This window comes from Corapipo altera, unplaced genomic scaffold (assembly GCF_003945725.1).
Source record: "Corapipo altera isolate COAL_440 unplaced genomic scaffold, ASM394572v1 0, whole genome shotgun sequence".
NCBI lineage: Eukaryota > Metazoa > Chordata > Aves > Passeriformes > Pipridae > Corapipo > Corapipo altera.
Window position 1 is genome coordinate 51,719,306 of NW_020884872.1, and position 16,702 is coordinate 51,736,007.

Here is a 16,702-nt window from a genome sequence, read left to right on the forward strand (position 1 = left end):
TCTGCCTAAGGAAGGAGTAAGGAAAAGGAAGGTCTCCAAAGTAGGTTTCATTCCATCCATAGAAATGCATCTAAAAACATATGTTGACTCACCATCTGAATATCCTGTGTTTCATGACTGACTACTGATGGAATTTGCATGAGCAGTTAAGATTTGTCAACTACAGGGAAATGAGAAGCAGCCTAAGTGAGGGGATCTGGGGATATTGTCATTCTTCTCGAACATAGATGAAATACACATTATTTTTCCCACTAGATAACAGTCCTGTATACAAGTTTAAATATTTTCCAGCCCTCATACCAGGAAGTTTTAAAAGTAATAATGAAATAAAATAATGTAAAAATTTATTTTACTAGTATTGACAAAATGTTCCTGTATTTTAAGTGCAGCACTGCTTTTTGTTAAGTTTTAAATGCTGTAAAGCAAAATCTCATGATTTTGTCTGGCCTTAAACACTAAAATGCTTTCTTAAAGTTATCATCTGAATTATTGTCCATACTGGTTTCCAAAGATTGACTCATTTCTCCCCTACAAGAAGGTAATAAAGAATCAAGTTACATCTGGTTTGATTTCCCTGTAATGAAACAACCAATTGCCCCATGTCAGAAAAGATCTACTGTAGGTATTCTACTGGGATTTTCCTGGCTTTTGCCAGTCAATAAAGAAATAAGATCTAACATTTCATTTATAAAACATGAATTCCACTGGGTTAGAAGTATCAAGAATGATAATAGGTTTTTACTCTTACATACAGAATATTTTAGCAAGATTTTTTTGCTAGCTACCATTGAGAAAACAAAAACTACCATCCTTTTTGATTTTTGGACTGGTATACTTATTTTACAATGCAACAAGACAGTTTTCTGCAGTGTATTGCTTGCAAAATCTGAACTGAATTTATGAGGGAAGAGTTAAATAAAATTACTGTAAGAAGCCTCACAAGTGAGATGAAGGATATTTCAAGTTTGCAGTAGAGGGGTTTTGAATGTACAGTTACCATATTGTAACAAATTCCTCAAGGTACAATTTTTATTCCTCATTTATTTATCTTTCATGTATACTTCAACGTTTGATTTGACTCACCTTTTCTCTTGTCTTTGTCTGTTGCCTCAGTTGTATCAGTTTTTTTATAAATTAGACCACACTATTCTTCATCCAGATCATGCTTTTGATCAGAGGTAGTTCCATTCAGCATTTGAATGGAAAAAATAAGAAGAAATTATTCACTCCCCTTGAAAGATATTACAGCAGCCTTCTTGGAAATAGTACTTCTGTTTGCAGATAATTTTGTTTCATCCAAAATTCATACCATAAGTGCTAAAATGGTGTTAGTCCTGGCAGCAGCACGTGCTTTAAACTGAGCTAAAAGGGTTCGGTTTTTCTACTTTCTGTATGCCTGCTGGTCAACCTAGTGCTTTTCTTGGCCCTTATATTCCCTGCTTCCCTCTAAACTTCTCAGTCTGTCTTATCTTAGTACCCCGAGTGACTTCATGCCATGATATCTCCCAGATACCTCTGTCTTCTTCCACTTCAATGCATGTCACCTGCAATACTCCAGAGACACTATTCTCTTTCTCACTATGCCTCCTTTTTCCAGTTCTGTCTCTGGTCTCTTCCCCTGCCTGTCTCTTGGCTCCCAACTGCCAGGTGGGCAAAAACCTTCTCTGCCCTTGACAGGTCAGAAAAAAAAGCTAGTGCTGTATGACAGTCTCAATCTGTTTGCAGAAATGTGCTTCTGTGCATGCCAAACCCTCGATCCCCCTCACTCACCCTGGCTTTTTTTTTTTCTCTCTGAGGGAGCAATGAATCCCCTTTCTGTGTTCCTGGGGACCAAGAAGCAGAAAGGTGCTGCCATGCTTGGGTCAGACGGGAGTTTAAATTATTTGCTTCTGAATTTCCTTGGTTTAATATAGTCTCTATCACTCACTGACTGTATATTAAAGTCTTGGCTCTAGCTGAGAGGAATCCAGGTAGGTTAATTAATTAAACATCTTCATACTGGGGGTTACAAGACCTTTCAGGTCCACAGAGAACATACAAATGATGCCATCCTATGGGATAATACATCATGCTTCTTTGCCTTCGTGACTGCCTTTATGCATGGCCCCAGACTGGATTTTTAATATTTTTGGAACTTGCTGATCAAACACTCTTCATGAGGTACTTAGACAATTTTTATGTTAGTCTTTGAAAAACAACTTGTAGTTTTTACATAGCTTCATCTCTGACCTTCCTTCCATATCTTTATCCAAGGTATGAAAAGCTATCACCACTCAAGTAACATCAGCTGAGAATCCCCCAGCAGTTAGGAAGAAAACCCCTTCTTAGTGCTCTTCTGTATGTAGAATTCCTTCTTTGACATCTCTCTCTCTTTTTTTTTTTTAATAAAAACAGATTATTTCTAAATTGATCAAGCAAATATATCTACACCTAAATGACATTCAATATTATACCAACTCCATGCACCACCCTTATTAACGGTTTTCAAGAAGCTTTGAAGTGGCAAGTTTTAAAAATTGCCAAGAAGAATGCTCGAGAAATTCAGATGTGAGTGACGAGCTCTGAACTAATATACTGGCACTGCAAATCTCTTCACTTCATGTGTTCCTTCTTGCTCAATGTGACATCACACTCACTGAGAAATAACCTCTTCTTCTTCTTTCAATTTCTGACACAATCACAGTGCTAGGGTTGGAAGGTGAAGCTTTTGAGGAGTGCCGTAATTTACCATTGTGCCACTTCTGTGCTCTAAATTAAGGGTTACAGTGACAGTAAGTATCAAGAAAATTAGGATGCTAGCATGGGAAGTCTTTTTTTCTAGTATGGCAGAGTATTAAAATTTCTCACTGTAAGTATTCAGCATTAATAGATAAGTTCCTAGCGTCACAGGGAAGGCAGAATGTGAAGGAGCTTGTTAGAACATGAATTAATCTTTATACTGCAATGGACAGAGATAGTGCTACATTTTGAGTTCAGCTGGAAATTTTCAAATCTATTTTCTTTCGGGTTCATAGTTACATACTATAGATTCACAGGTAATGTGTGTTAGATATGATTTTCTTGAATCACATATTATCAGGGAAATGAAGGTGCTTTGGATTTTATTTTGGCCAAATTCAGCCTTGTTTCTCCAAGAGGAACTTTCTTCTTGACACACCATATGAGGGAAAAATTTCTCTGAAACATTGAGACGTACTTACATATGAGACATGGTACTTGTATTTGTATGCCTGTCATATGTCTGTCAGTCAGTCACTTTTGCAATGTTACTTTGAGTGGGATACTTTCTCTGAAGGGGAAGGACACCTCTTTGAGCAGGCCCAAGCATCGATTTTGCCATCAAGCCAAAATGAGGGAATGTAAGACAGATACTTGGTAAGTGTAAAGTAGATTTTAATTTCAGCCATTTTTCCTTTAATGAAGCATTATAGTTCTGTTACTGAAATATGTTACATTAGCATAAAAATCCACTTTTAAATGAGACAATCAGTATTAACAATCATATCTATTTTCTATAATTATATTATATATAATTATATATGTAATTATAATATCTATAATCTATTCTCTCTAAGTTTATTTACATGGTATAGACAATGCAGACAAAACCAGTTGTGAATAAATATTATTTTGTTATATTGCTAAATGTATCTTTTTGTATTTCCAAACCATTAAAACTGTCTTTGAGCTTAGTATTCTTGTATGAAAGCAGTCATTTCCTTGGTTTTGAATTACTGCACTATATACTGCAACAGAATTTCTGGGCTGGCTGAATCTTTTTGTGTGGCTCCTCCTAGACAGCTAGGGCTCAAAACTCGGTAGACAAACCTGTGAAGATTTTGTTTTATGTGTTCCTATGTTTCCTGCTTTTAAAAAGATGAACATTATTTTTAGCACCAGCAGGAGGGGAATGTATACACGTTTTCAAACATATGTTGAACTCATGATATCCATATCCATGTTCTAATATTTCTTTTTAGTATTTCATTTCTGTCCTTCTGTAGCTCAGAAGTAGATTGTGAACTTATGTAGATAGTCAGATACATAAAATCTAGCCTTTGATGTCTGAACAGCTTTCTTTTGGGTTCTTTTTTTTTCACTTGTTAAGATAAATGCCTACTTCCAGAGAACCCTGTTTTAGCCATAGGAAAGGAAGGATGGAAACCACTCCAGTAAGAAACTGAAGTGACTAGCTCTGATGATTTTCAACGATAGTTCTCCTAGGAATTGTGCAAATGGAGTTTCTCAATTCCACATCCTTTCCTGTTGCTCACAACTGTGAATAGCATCTTAGTTTTAATGATTCCATTAAAAATCAAACAGGATTTCCTTTACTGCAAGTAAAAACCGCTTTTATTCACCGTGTCCCATTCTTGGGCACTTTCTTTTCTGGAAGATCAATAGCAATATGTGACCTCTCCTCGTTGTTGCTTATACACCCATTTGACTTGTTTTTTCCATACTAGAATCACTACTAATATGATATCACTAGATTCAGAAATGTTAATATACTGCCAAAACTATCAATAGCAAAAGGAATATAAAATCTCTAATTAGAGTTTAGTTTTGAATTATCTGTTGTATCTTTTCCTTCTAGTCCTTGTTTTGCATCCTTATTAAAGCTGAATATGTCACATTACTTAACCACACACAAGATACTTATCAGAACAGTAAAATGTTCTACAAACATAGTTTTTATCCTAGTTTGTACTGCAGCCTTAGTTTGTACTTCTGCTGTAACAATGACTTATTTTATGTTTTGCCATAACAGCGTTATACTGCTCCTATACACACCATAATTGTAAAACATACTGTGCTTCTGCATTCATTTAAAGATCAACTACTTGATAAGTACAAAGTAATTAAGCAATAAGACATGACAGGCAGCACATTTCTGGGGAATTATGGCACTTCTCAGATGTCTTGAAAGATATGAGGCTAAAGGTTGAGTGACTTCAGTCACCTGAGAAGTGGAATAATCCCCCAGATATGCATTGCTTACCACAGTTTATTGCTATTATGAAATGGAAATTATGAAACCAAAATAGAATGAAAAGATTAGATCTGTGCATTTATGGAGGATTACTTATACAGGTATGACATCACTGTCAGCTCTATATGTGTCCAGAGAGTTCTTAAAGACATTTCAGAATTAGCACATGAACAACACGACTCATCCAAAGCTGCTGTTTCAGCACTCCTTATTACCAACTTTACATAGACCAGCCCCCCAACATTTCCCTACAAAATCAGTTTTTTATTCTCAGTACAGATTTTGTCTCTGGTACTAATCACACAACCTCAGGGGGTGTGGTTATTCTGAAATAATCATACCCCCTGGAGGATTAGAAGCATTTGGTTGCTTCCTTGCCTTGTAACACCCCAAGGTCATTATCTCATGATAATCACGTCTCCTGGAGTTGCCTTATTGCTTAAATATAACACTAAATTTTAATTACAATGAAATAGAGCTCTTCTGGTAGTTTATACAACATCCTGTGTGTGCAAAGCCAGATGGAAATAATGCCTAGCTTTTACTGTAATAGCATGTGCTGGGCTTGTGTTCCAGTGCAATAAATGGTATGTTTTTGTTGTTTTTTGATGAGAAAATTATTTTGTGCTAAATTTTCAGCACACTACTATCAAATTTAATTTAGAATCTTTTTTTTATTTGTTTTAAGTAATTTTTAAATTAAAAAAAATATATCTATAGTGAAGAAATACACTGATAACAATCCAAGTACCTGATACCCCTAACACTGACTACTGAGTTTCACTTGAGTAGGGAGTATAGTGTTTGGTTCTTTCGACATTTCAGTCATTCATCAGTAAAATATGACTTTTGTATTGAAATTTAAGATGCTAAATTTCAAATGTAATTCAACATTTCTGATTCTTTCAGGAGACTCCAAAAAAGAGAATAACATTCATACAGAATTCATATAAGGAGTGTATTTTTCATACTTTAACTCTTCGGCTCTGAAGTTGGAAATGGCATCACATTATTAGAGATTTCCTGAAAAAGGTTTAATTTTGTGAACTAATTTAAATTTCTAAGTCCATCAGGTTCTCCTCTTGTCAAACAGATTTAACTATATGATGGTTTTGCTTAAAAACTGACATATATGAATTTATTAAGCATTTTCAATTGTTTATACATCAAGATCTTAAAATATGTTTACAACATTCTCTGCTTTGGATAGAGAAGTTACGGTATTTTGTATTTACCAGTTCCCTATTACGATATTTGAGAGTATAGAAAATACAGTTTTTCAAATCAAATAGATGCAAACATATAAGATATATTTAAGACCAATAATTTAAACAACAAAACTAGAAAACAGAGAAAATAAAAAACATCAGATCTGCTTGGCTACATAGTACTATCTGAATGCATTATGTTTATAACTGTTTCTACACTGTTTTGATCTCAGTTAGAACTGCACTTTTATCTTGAGGCATTTAGAGAGAGATGTTTGCTGTTCATTCTTAGTGATTGTTTTGCTATGTCACAGCATTTTTTTTCAGAATGTATTAGAAATATTGTTTTCATTCTCTTGCACTTTTTCAGACATTTACAGCAAAGATAATAATATTAAATTCCTTGTGAAAATGATCAAAATATATGATCCTAGTTTTGTCAGGTTTTATTTTGTTGTATTTTACCTTTCTACACAACAATTTAGTGAATTAAATGTTAATTTTGAATTTAGCTCTTGAAGGAGCATGTTCTGATTTTTATATTGTTATTAGTAAAAATTTTATTTCATTACTTACTCAGCATGAAAATAAAACTATTATAGTCTGGTATGATCATAGTTTAAGTATGCTGCTTAAAATGGATTTCCTAGCTATGTGATTGTAGGAGAGAGTTTCAGACAGATCACCCTGCATCAACAAGTCTCCCTATTACCTTGGCCTTTTCTCCCACCCAGTGATGCCTTCTTGGAAATCAGTGACCGCTTTCCACCTGACTTGTTAGGAATAGTTGTTATGAAGATATTAAGCTTCTACATTCTCCATGAAAAGAGTGCTTCTCAAAGTAGGGAGAAACACCTTAGCATTCCTCATCAGGACATGAGTAAAAGTTTCCTAATGAGGAAAAAAATGTAACAAAACATCTATTAGTACACCTTATAGAGCTGATATGTGAGAGATATTAGAAATTCAATTTCATTACGTCTACTTCTGTTTGGTCTGCTTTTTAGATATTTTTTCAACGTTCTCTTCGAAGAGAGACAAAGTCTTTCCTCTTATGCTTTGTAAAATCAGTAAGTCACTTGAGGAAGAGTTAGTTTTAAACTACAATATCAGAGATCTGTTGACTTAACTAGGGTTATGGTAGTGTGGTAAACAGTAGAATTTGACCAATTCCTTCTGATACAAGGCTAAATTGATTCTGTAGTACGGGACAATGAAATTTAATCAGATTTCTGCTGTGCTGAAGTTTGCCATTGCTGGTAAACATTAATTATTTTTAGTAATATTGATGCTGAATTACCTAATAGAGAAAGGAATGTGGGGGGTTTTTGTCATGTTGTTCAGGATTTTAATAATAATAATAATAAAAATAACAACAGCAAAAATGATAATATAGTGTTAGGAAACCAAATTATTAACTGTTGTAAAAAGTAATCATGCTGTGAATATTTCACACTTACCAAAGCCTCTTATTCTGTTTTGCCTTTACACATAGGTCATATTATGCACTGCTTTGTACTAGTTTGACAAGAACTAATGTGGATACTTAAATATTTTAAAGGCTGCACATTTCAGAATGATAAAATACTCAACTGATCTTCCTTTCCTGTTGAATTTGTGGCTAATGATAAAATAATTATTTTTTGTCTATTAGAGATTTTTAACAACAAACACTAAAAGTTCTTTTGAGAAAAAAAATCTTCAAATAAGGCCATGCAATGACACTTTTTAACTACAGTTGTTTTTATTCAGCCATAAAATCTATCTTTCATATAGAAACCCACTTACATGTCTTACTTCAGTGAAGGTTATTTGTAGACTGAAGGTCTTTTCTTGTCAAGATATGATGAATACCATGTGTGAAGACAGAAGAGCATCAGGACCTGTATTAGCCGGAAAACCCACTGATCTGTGAATAACCTAAAAAAGAAAACCTGAAGATTAGCAATGTCGCTTTTAAGAATGATCCATCAAATTCAACAAGCAGATTCACAGAGATGAATCATCTAGTTCCTTTTATTCCAACAATACAGTAAAGGTTATTTCCCTTCCTTACAAATGGAAGTTCTGAAATAGAAGAAATAGACACCTATGAGTCCTTTTTCAGTCATAAGGCAATGATTCTACGTTTTTCATTCAGTGTACTTTTTAAACATTTTTTCCTTTTATTTGTCAATTGATGTAGGTGTGGCTTAACCCATCCAGTATGCAGGCTAAGTTGTGTGATTATGTCCCATTTTTACATGAGGTTATATTTTCTGTAAAGATTAAGTCCTCTGTCAAAACCAATTTAAAAATCATGAAATAAATTTTATGCATTTTAGCATTTTTTTATTACATTATCAGAGTGTATTGAACTATTGCTTCCTCCTAGCTTGAAAATTCAGTAACACCATTGTGAAAACCTTCTCCGGTGTCTGATAAAAGCCTTGGAATTTTTCTCAGCCTTCTCCTTCTCCCTCTCCCTCTCCCTCTCCATCTCCCCCTTCCTCTCCCTCTCCTTCTCCCTCTAATCCCCTCCAAACTATCAGTGGTCTGTTAACTACCCTTACCATGGAAATTTACTCAGAAATTCTTACCTGTAGTTAGAAATTTTATATAAAAATTTCTGGTTTAACCTTCTAGATGTTGAATGTTTGGATACCAGACTGAAGAGTTACTGATAATCAAAACTTTCTTTACAAATATGTTATTTTAGGTTGTGATCCTCACTAAGCGAGTGATAAGAGGGAGTTGCAAACTTCCACTACTCGCTTTGATTGGTTTTGTACACCTTCTCTCTATTTTCTCAACATTGACTTGAAGACACTATTTTCGGTTTATAAAATTATGGTGATTGATGTATGTTATTGGTTTTGTTATCAAATCAAAGTTGATAGTTTATTTAGACTGATCAACAACTATAAAAACTGTCCAATAATCATTGTTTGGCATAAACAACAAAAAAAAGGAAACAATGTTACACGTGACTGAAACTGCTTTGTTTTCTGTTGACTTTGCATTTCCCTTTTCAATATTTGCTTATCATTTGTAGAGAAGGTTACATTACAGCACCTATACAATTCAGAAACAGCTGGGATTCTCGTAAGAATTTTGCATCTTGCTTCTATTTCTGGGAGTTCAAGGCCAAAAACTACCTTTAATATTGAAATATTTGAAAAAGAACATAGAGAATTTAGATATGATGTTATTTTTACAAATTTAGAGCGTTTTGAAAGTGAATGGACTATCTCCAAACCACAGTTCTTACAATCTGGAAAATAGGATAGCTGGTTTATCATTATGGACAAATGGAGAACATATTAAACAGAGTGTTCGAAAGAAATTGCAGTAAAGCATATTTTTTATTTCTTTAATGGGAGAGAAGTGAACACTTAGTGATGAGGTCATGGGAAGCAATTACTTTTTACAAGGATTATGAGCAGAAAGCAAAAGTTTATCAGTTAAATTTTATCAGTTAATATAAAGATATGATAAGTAAATTTAAATATGGATATAACACAGACTTTTGTACACCCAAAAGGGTCCTCTGCTTGTGCTTGATGAAGATGTCCTCCACTATGCAAGGTAGACATTTTGCCACTGAACAAGCATCATTGCCATAGATGTCTGTGGGTTAAGGAAAGGGAGATCAGTGTGACACACAGCATATCTACCAACCTGGAGGATGCTGAGCTCAGGGCTAGTCCTCTGCATTTCTCACAGGGATCTTCAATCCCTCAGTTTCTGGGTTTACTGGCAATAGTTAAAGAAGACTTTTCTGGTAATACAGCACACTTCAGCTCAAAGTCAGAGTTTGGACCAGTCATACTTTAGCATGCATTATCTCCCTAAAATAATCTCCCTAATAAAAGCCCTTGACAAACAATTTTGTATACTTTCTCTTTTCCTTTCATCTATGTAACTCTAAATTTTACTAGACACAATAAACTTTTCAACTATGAACAAGGGAATTGCAACATTTTTTAGGAGCCATCAGGTGACAAAGTTCCATTTCTCTTCCCTTTAAATAGCTAGTAATTATTTATATTGTGATATAAAGCTTTTTGGTAATGTTATTTATATAGTAATTTTCATTATGCAAATGAAATAATAAAGTAGCAGCAATGTAACATAGCTAATGATTTATAGTTGCAGGAATGAGAACCTTATGGCTTGAACCATCTCGGAATATATGGAATAACCTTGAGGGTATTTGAACACTTAAGTATCATCCATTTAGAGCTCTTAAAATTAATAAAGGATGAACACAAAGCTAATCTAGGGTATTTATAATAAGTTCACTACTTAGAGGGGCTTACGGTGTGTATCTAGAATTTCAGTTTTTGTGAGGGCCAGGTATATCTAAATATTTGCCTTTTTGACACCTGAAATTAATAATGAAACTGAGCGTGGTAGTTTAATTAGAAGAACTGCAGAAAAGGGAAATTCCACTGATTACAGGAAGCTTAAACAGTGAAAAGGCCTTGAAACTGTCTGTCCCACCAACAGAAATAGTCATAAATCATATGTGAACATAGGACTGCAGCAAAGTGAAAAGCTCTACATTAGAATTTGGCAGCGAAAGCCTACCTGTATTATTGATTTGAACTTGAGTTTAAACAGCCACCCCTTCAATTTAATATCCCATTCTGAGGACATTAAAGTAAACTCACTGCTAAATAAAACAGAGAGTTAAAGAGACATGTTGCTAGATGTAGCAAAACAATGAAACAATTTAATTAGGCGATAATGTTTCTGGCACTGGAGTATACACAGCAATAAACTTTTTGCTGTTGATTAAATGCTGCAGTGAAGCAGAGCATGAAATCTTCCTCAGAGTAAGGAGCTGCCTCTGGATCTTCCCATTACCCATGAATATTCACACTTCAGTAAGGCAGCAGGTCTCCCTCACAGTCCTCCTGTGACTCTCAGCTGTGGGTGTTGGACATGTAGACTTCAAAGGACCCAGCACTGACTTTGCTTCTATTCATTTTCTCCATCAATGTGTGCTCCTGTAGGCAGTTCCCAAAGGGACTTTTTACCCACTGTTTATTTATCCTCTGTTTTCACTTATAATGTAGTAGAACTGTTGTAAAAGAAACTGGGAGATACAGGCACCCAGAAGAACATATATGCTCAGTGATGGGTTCTGCCTTATCAACTTCAGATAGTCTGGGCAAATAATTTGATCGGTTGGCTTCCTTCACTTTGCCAATTAAGATACAAATGCAAAGTACCTTCCCATTGCTCTCAAAAGGGGAAGAACAACTGAATATTTTTAGGAGTTGAAAATAAATGTTGCATCCAGGTCCTTCTTTGTGCTGCTTCTGAGTCATTAAAACACATCTTGCTGTAAGTTTTCTGCATTATTGTCAGGTGTCAGGTGCTTATCAAGAATTTGATAATCACTTAATAAGTATATAAGGCTATCTTGGATCATCTAGTAACTACTCTGTGAAAATCCCAAGTTATTCCTCATAAGGTAAGTTATATCAAACTTACCATCATTTCAATATCTTTGGTAAAGGAGGATTTGGAATAACTTCTCCATTGGACAGCACTCAATTTCTTCCCCCAACTGTTCTGTCTATTTTTCAAGTGTATTCTTGTTTGTGGGTACACTATAACTGAGTAGAAGCATTTTCTTTTGGAACATGGTGGAAGAAATCACCTCAATTCATCTAAGAAAAATAATTTAACACTGCCCATTTTAATTTTATAAATGGAATAAAGCTTCCATTTGAACTCCTGAAGATCATAGACACATTTTTTCAGAATTCTGACACTTTCTGTTACAGTAGTTTGCAGACAACCTAGCTTTCAAGGAATGTCCTTGGTTTGGCCACTACATTATTCAGTACTTTGTAATACTTCTGGGATACTCTGAAGTTATATTCTTATATATAAAAGTCTAATTGCTATGTTCCTAGGTGAGTTTTTAAATGCAAAATTAGCACATCTACCACCTCCATTCCTCTTCTGCTCCCATGATCATCAAATCAAGTACCTCTCTGTCAGTCTAGTCTTCCTTCAAATTTGTAACCTGAACTGAAATCTTAATGGCTCTTCCAACAATTAAATCTTTGACAAAAGCCGGTATTTCTTCACCACAGAATGGTATTATATTTATTGAATGTAAATGTCATAATAGCTTGACAGGTGTTGGAATTTTGTGATCTGAAGCTGTAGTATCCTACTGCTTGCCCTACAATTTCTCTTATTGTCTTTGTAGGGTCCCAGGGTCTGCCCAGATAACAAGGGGCAAAGTGACCTATAAGTTAAGCTTGGAAACACGCTAAATCCTGAAAGAGCACTTAAATTCAGCACTTAAAAGGACCTCCTGTACAGAATTGCCTTTCCTACCTTTCAACACTTCCCCTAGATAAGATGATGGAGGAAGGGCAAAAGAAAATCAAAAACCAGACTTAATAGCACCTTCCCTTCCAAAGACCATGATTTATAACAAGATTGTAAGAACATTCTGTAGCTATTTCATGTTGAATTACAGTATACCTTTACAAGTGGCTGCTAAACTAGGAGTTCATGACAGGTCTACTTGTGTTACTCTCATACTGTTCCTTGTGCTGCCACTAAAATTTAAAATGCGGTACATACAAAATAGATCTATAAATTTATGTAGTAACTATCCCAACAAATGCAAACTCATTCTCAGTAACCATAAAATTACCTTCTGTTATCTATCACCCAGAGAATTATAGTTTCATCAGTAAGAACAGCCAGCAAAACTGAATAACACTGCATGTCTGCCCACTATTTCACTGTTATATTCAATGCAAGTGCTGCATCTTGCAGAGAAAAAGGATAAACAACAAAAAATTAAAGTTGAATATATGGTGTGGTAAATAAGGGTTGTGTTATCAGCTCTGCACTGAATATAATTTTTTAAAGTCAGCATCTACCTCTTTAGATTTTAGTTTGAGCCACAAATAAATCAGTATAATTTTGGTCCCCAGATGCGCCAACCAGGTTATGTTTATGGAACATTCCACTGTCAAATTACTTGTATTAAACGTGGCAACAGAATAACATACACAAACTGCATAGATTTTAATAGCATACAAATTGATATAACTGTCTCTTTGACAGAGTGCTGGGAACAATAAACTCCACATTGTTAATAAAACTTTTTCTTAGTTCCTTCTCCCTGTTCTGAGCTGCAGGTGGCTCCTCTACTACTGACACCAGAAGCAGTGTCTGGGTGCTGGCATGAGAGCGTAACTCTTTGCCATCACAGGTGTATGCCAAACCCATGTGTACCGAAGACCTCCAGAAAACACACTTTTCCTACCCTGGACTGGTATTTTAGCTGTGAGCCATCTGATTCATTGATCAATGTAGAGACAGAAACACTGCTGTGTTTTGTCTCACCCATCACAACTATAGAGATATGAGCAATGAAAACTCAGAGGAAGCTGTGATCAGAAATTACAGATGGAACCTATTTTGGAATATGGTGTATGTTTTGAATAATTATTGCCTGAACACATGTATTACAGGAGCATAAAAGGCTGAATTGATCAGCTGAGTTGTTTTTCACTAATTATTTCCTCAGTCTGGTTAGCACCATTGGTGGTACATGTGAAGCTAGAATCTGAATCCATACAGAGTCACTGCTTTTGAAGAGCCCTTCAATGGAAATTTTTTTAATCCTGCCTTCAAACAGCTTTGCATTAAGAAAAAAAATAAAATGTACTTTCATTTGGCTCTTGGAGAATTGATTCCCAACCTATATATTATCTAAATTCTATTCCCTAGAATAGAAACTGGATAGCATCTGTTGTGATTTTGTTTTTCTCAAAAATATGATAATGAAACATTCCAAGCTGTATTTCGCCATTTATCTAGAGCTTATTCATTCAAAGAGTGATAAGAAACTTCTTTTTTTCCCCCTTTTCCAAATGTGTAAATAAAGCTTGACATCAGTCAGAAATCTAGGTCTTTTAACATTAACATTTGAAAATTGTGAATTGTCTGCCACAGAACTTTGATGATAATGGTCTTATAGAGGAATAAACAGGAAGGTCAAGCTGCCAGTGCCTCATATACAAAGAAGAACTAGAACATGCTGTCTGAATAAAACTAAAAGTAATGTTAACTGATCTGCTACAAAGCACTAGGAATAATTTAGCATTTTAACCAAGGAATTGAAAGAGCAGATGAATACTTTTGCTTCACAAAAGAGGACTTAGACATTTGGGCAGTGAACTTCCATAAACCATACTTCTTTTTGTTTTAATATTCGTGTTTATTATCCAGATAGCCTTTTTTTGATAAATTAGCAAAGCTCATTAAAAAAGCTTGAGACAGGCTCAAAGGACGGAAAAAATTATCTCTGACATTAAGATAAAATGCACATTACCAACCCTATTCTGATTGTTTACTCTAATGAGGAAGTCTTGGATTTGCTGCACAGCATTTGACTTGTCCTTTCAAAACTCTGAGTATCTCTGCCTTATTATGTCCATTTCTTCCTCATTTTGTCTGACTTGGTTAACCCTAGTCTCTCTGCCCACTTTTTTTTTTTTGATCTTTCCATTATCCTTGCCTTAGTGCCCTTCTTCATATACCCTGTTAGATGCCCTTCCCATCTACCTGTGTTTTTTCCTTAAACTTTCACTCATTCAAATCTCTTTAGTTTTTTCAGAAATATTAAATTTTTTTTAAAAAAAAGTAAAACGAAAGGGTAAAAAATTAAAAAGGTATTTGATATTTTCAGTAAATTCGTGTCAGTTGACAGATCTCTGCATCTGTTTGGTTTGCATGAGCGTTTTGTTTCTTTTCACAATCACCTTGCAAATATGCAATGACTATGGTGGTCAGTTTAACATGATACTTTAGCATGAAAGTTGTGTGGAACAGGAACTGGGCTTTTGTACAAATGGCATGTGCAATGCCTCCAACAGAAATGGAGCATTAACATATAATTATTCTAAACTTTAATTGATATAGTACCACTGCAGCATTTTATGTAGTGTTTTATTAAAAACTACATCCTGAGACACTTTCAGTATTAAATACAGCTACAAAATTAGAATGTAAATGCTATAAAGCAAATCAGAAGTAAAAACAGGAACACTTTGTTTTCTATGTCTGTTCCAGTAGCGCCTGAATACTCAGAACTAGATTGAGAGCTCCCCTGAATACGAAGACTGCATTTAGGGGATAGAATCTGCCATTTTATGTAGCAACTATGGTTTCTTCAATTTTAGCTTAACTTTTTCTTTTTTTTTTTCCCAGTCAGAACAGCATAACTGTATACCACGACCTGTTCTGTTTCTTGTTTTTATCTCACAAAATGAAAAGAACAGTTTATGATTGTTTTGCCAGTATGATGACACTACTCTGCATTAATGCAAGCAGACAACATGCTTCCTCGGGTGGAGGTGAATACCTCATCCTTTTCTGATGAGGTAGTTCAGCAACCAGCAAAGAGTGAAATATTCTTTTCAACAGATTTATCTGCAGCTTTATTTACAGATTATTCTCACTTTGCAGATGGATGGCAGCTTTTCAGAGCTAATCGGTTTGATGAGAGTCTTTAACAAGGTCATCGTTGCACTAGTAGTGCAATAGTGCAACCAAAACTGTTTAAAACCTTTTTCTCCCCCCAAAATGCTGATGTTTATGGGAAGACAAGCAAAGAAAGCATTATTGATGTCTAAAATATATTAGATGCACACCATAGTTAACTGATTCGGCTTAGATGACACTATTGAAAGAATTTAGGTGACTCCAAAAGAGATAGTTAGATGACCCTATTTAATGATAACCTGGATCCCAGAAATGTATCAAAAGTCCATAATTTGTTTTACCTTTAGTTATCTAGACTTGTTTAAAATGTCACAAGTTAGCAAGGTACTTAAAAAATGAAATACTGATTCACATGGTCCAGAGACTGTCATCATAATTCTAAGAATCCAGACCGAAAGGTCAAGTTTCTTTCCAATATTTTCTCAAAAAATTGTTCTCCTATAACTAATAACATTAACTTACTTTTTTTGACTGTTCATGTTTTTTCCTCCACTCAAAGCATGACTTTACCCTGCAATTAATAACATTAACTGAATGCTCGAAGGAGTGAACACTTAAAATAGCAGCTATGGAAGTGGGTGTTAGTGTTGTTTTTAGGTAGGGTTATTTGCTCTCTCATATTATAAGTTAGCACGTTTCATTTTATGATGAAATCTTTCAAACTGAGATAAAATTTATTCAAAAAGTGTACTCAGATTTTGCCAGGAAATTTAAGAACTATGCCTCCTGCATTATCTTCAAAGTATTTAAATTCAAACAAGGAGTAATTACTCACTCTAAAGAAGTCTAAAAGACCTCAAGATACTCTCTACATATGTGAAAGCAGAAGAGCTTTTTAGATATCTTAGTGTCTGCATATTTAGGTGCATTTTCATGTAAATATTTAGCCATTTATTTGAACAATGAGTTGGGCCTCCATTTCAAGCTAATTCATACAAATATTTTCAGTATTCTTTGAGATATTTTA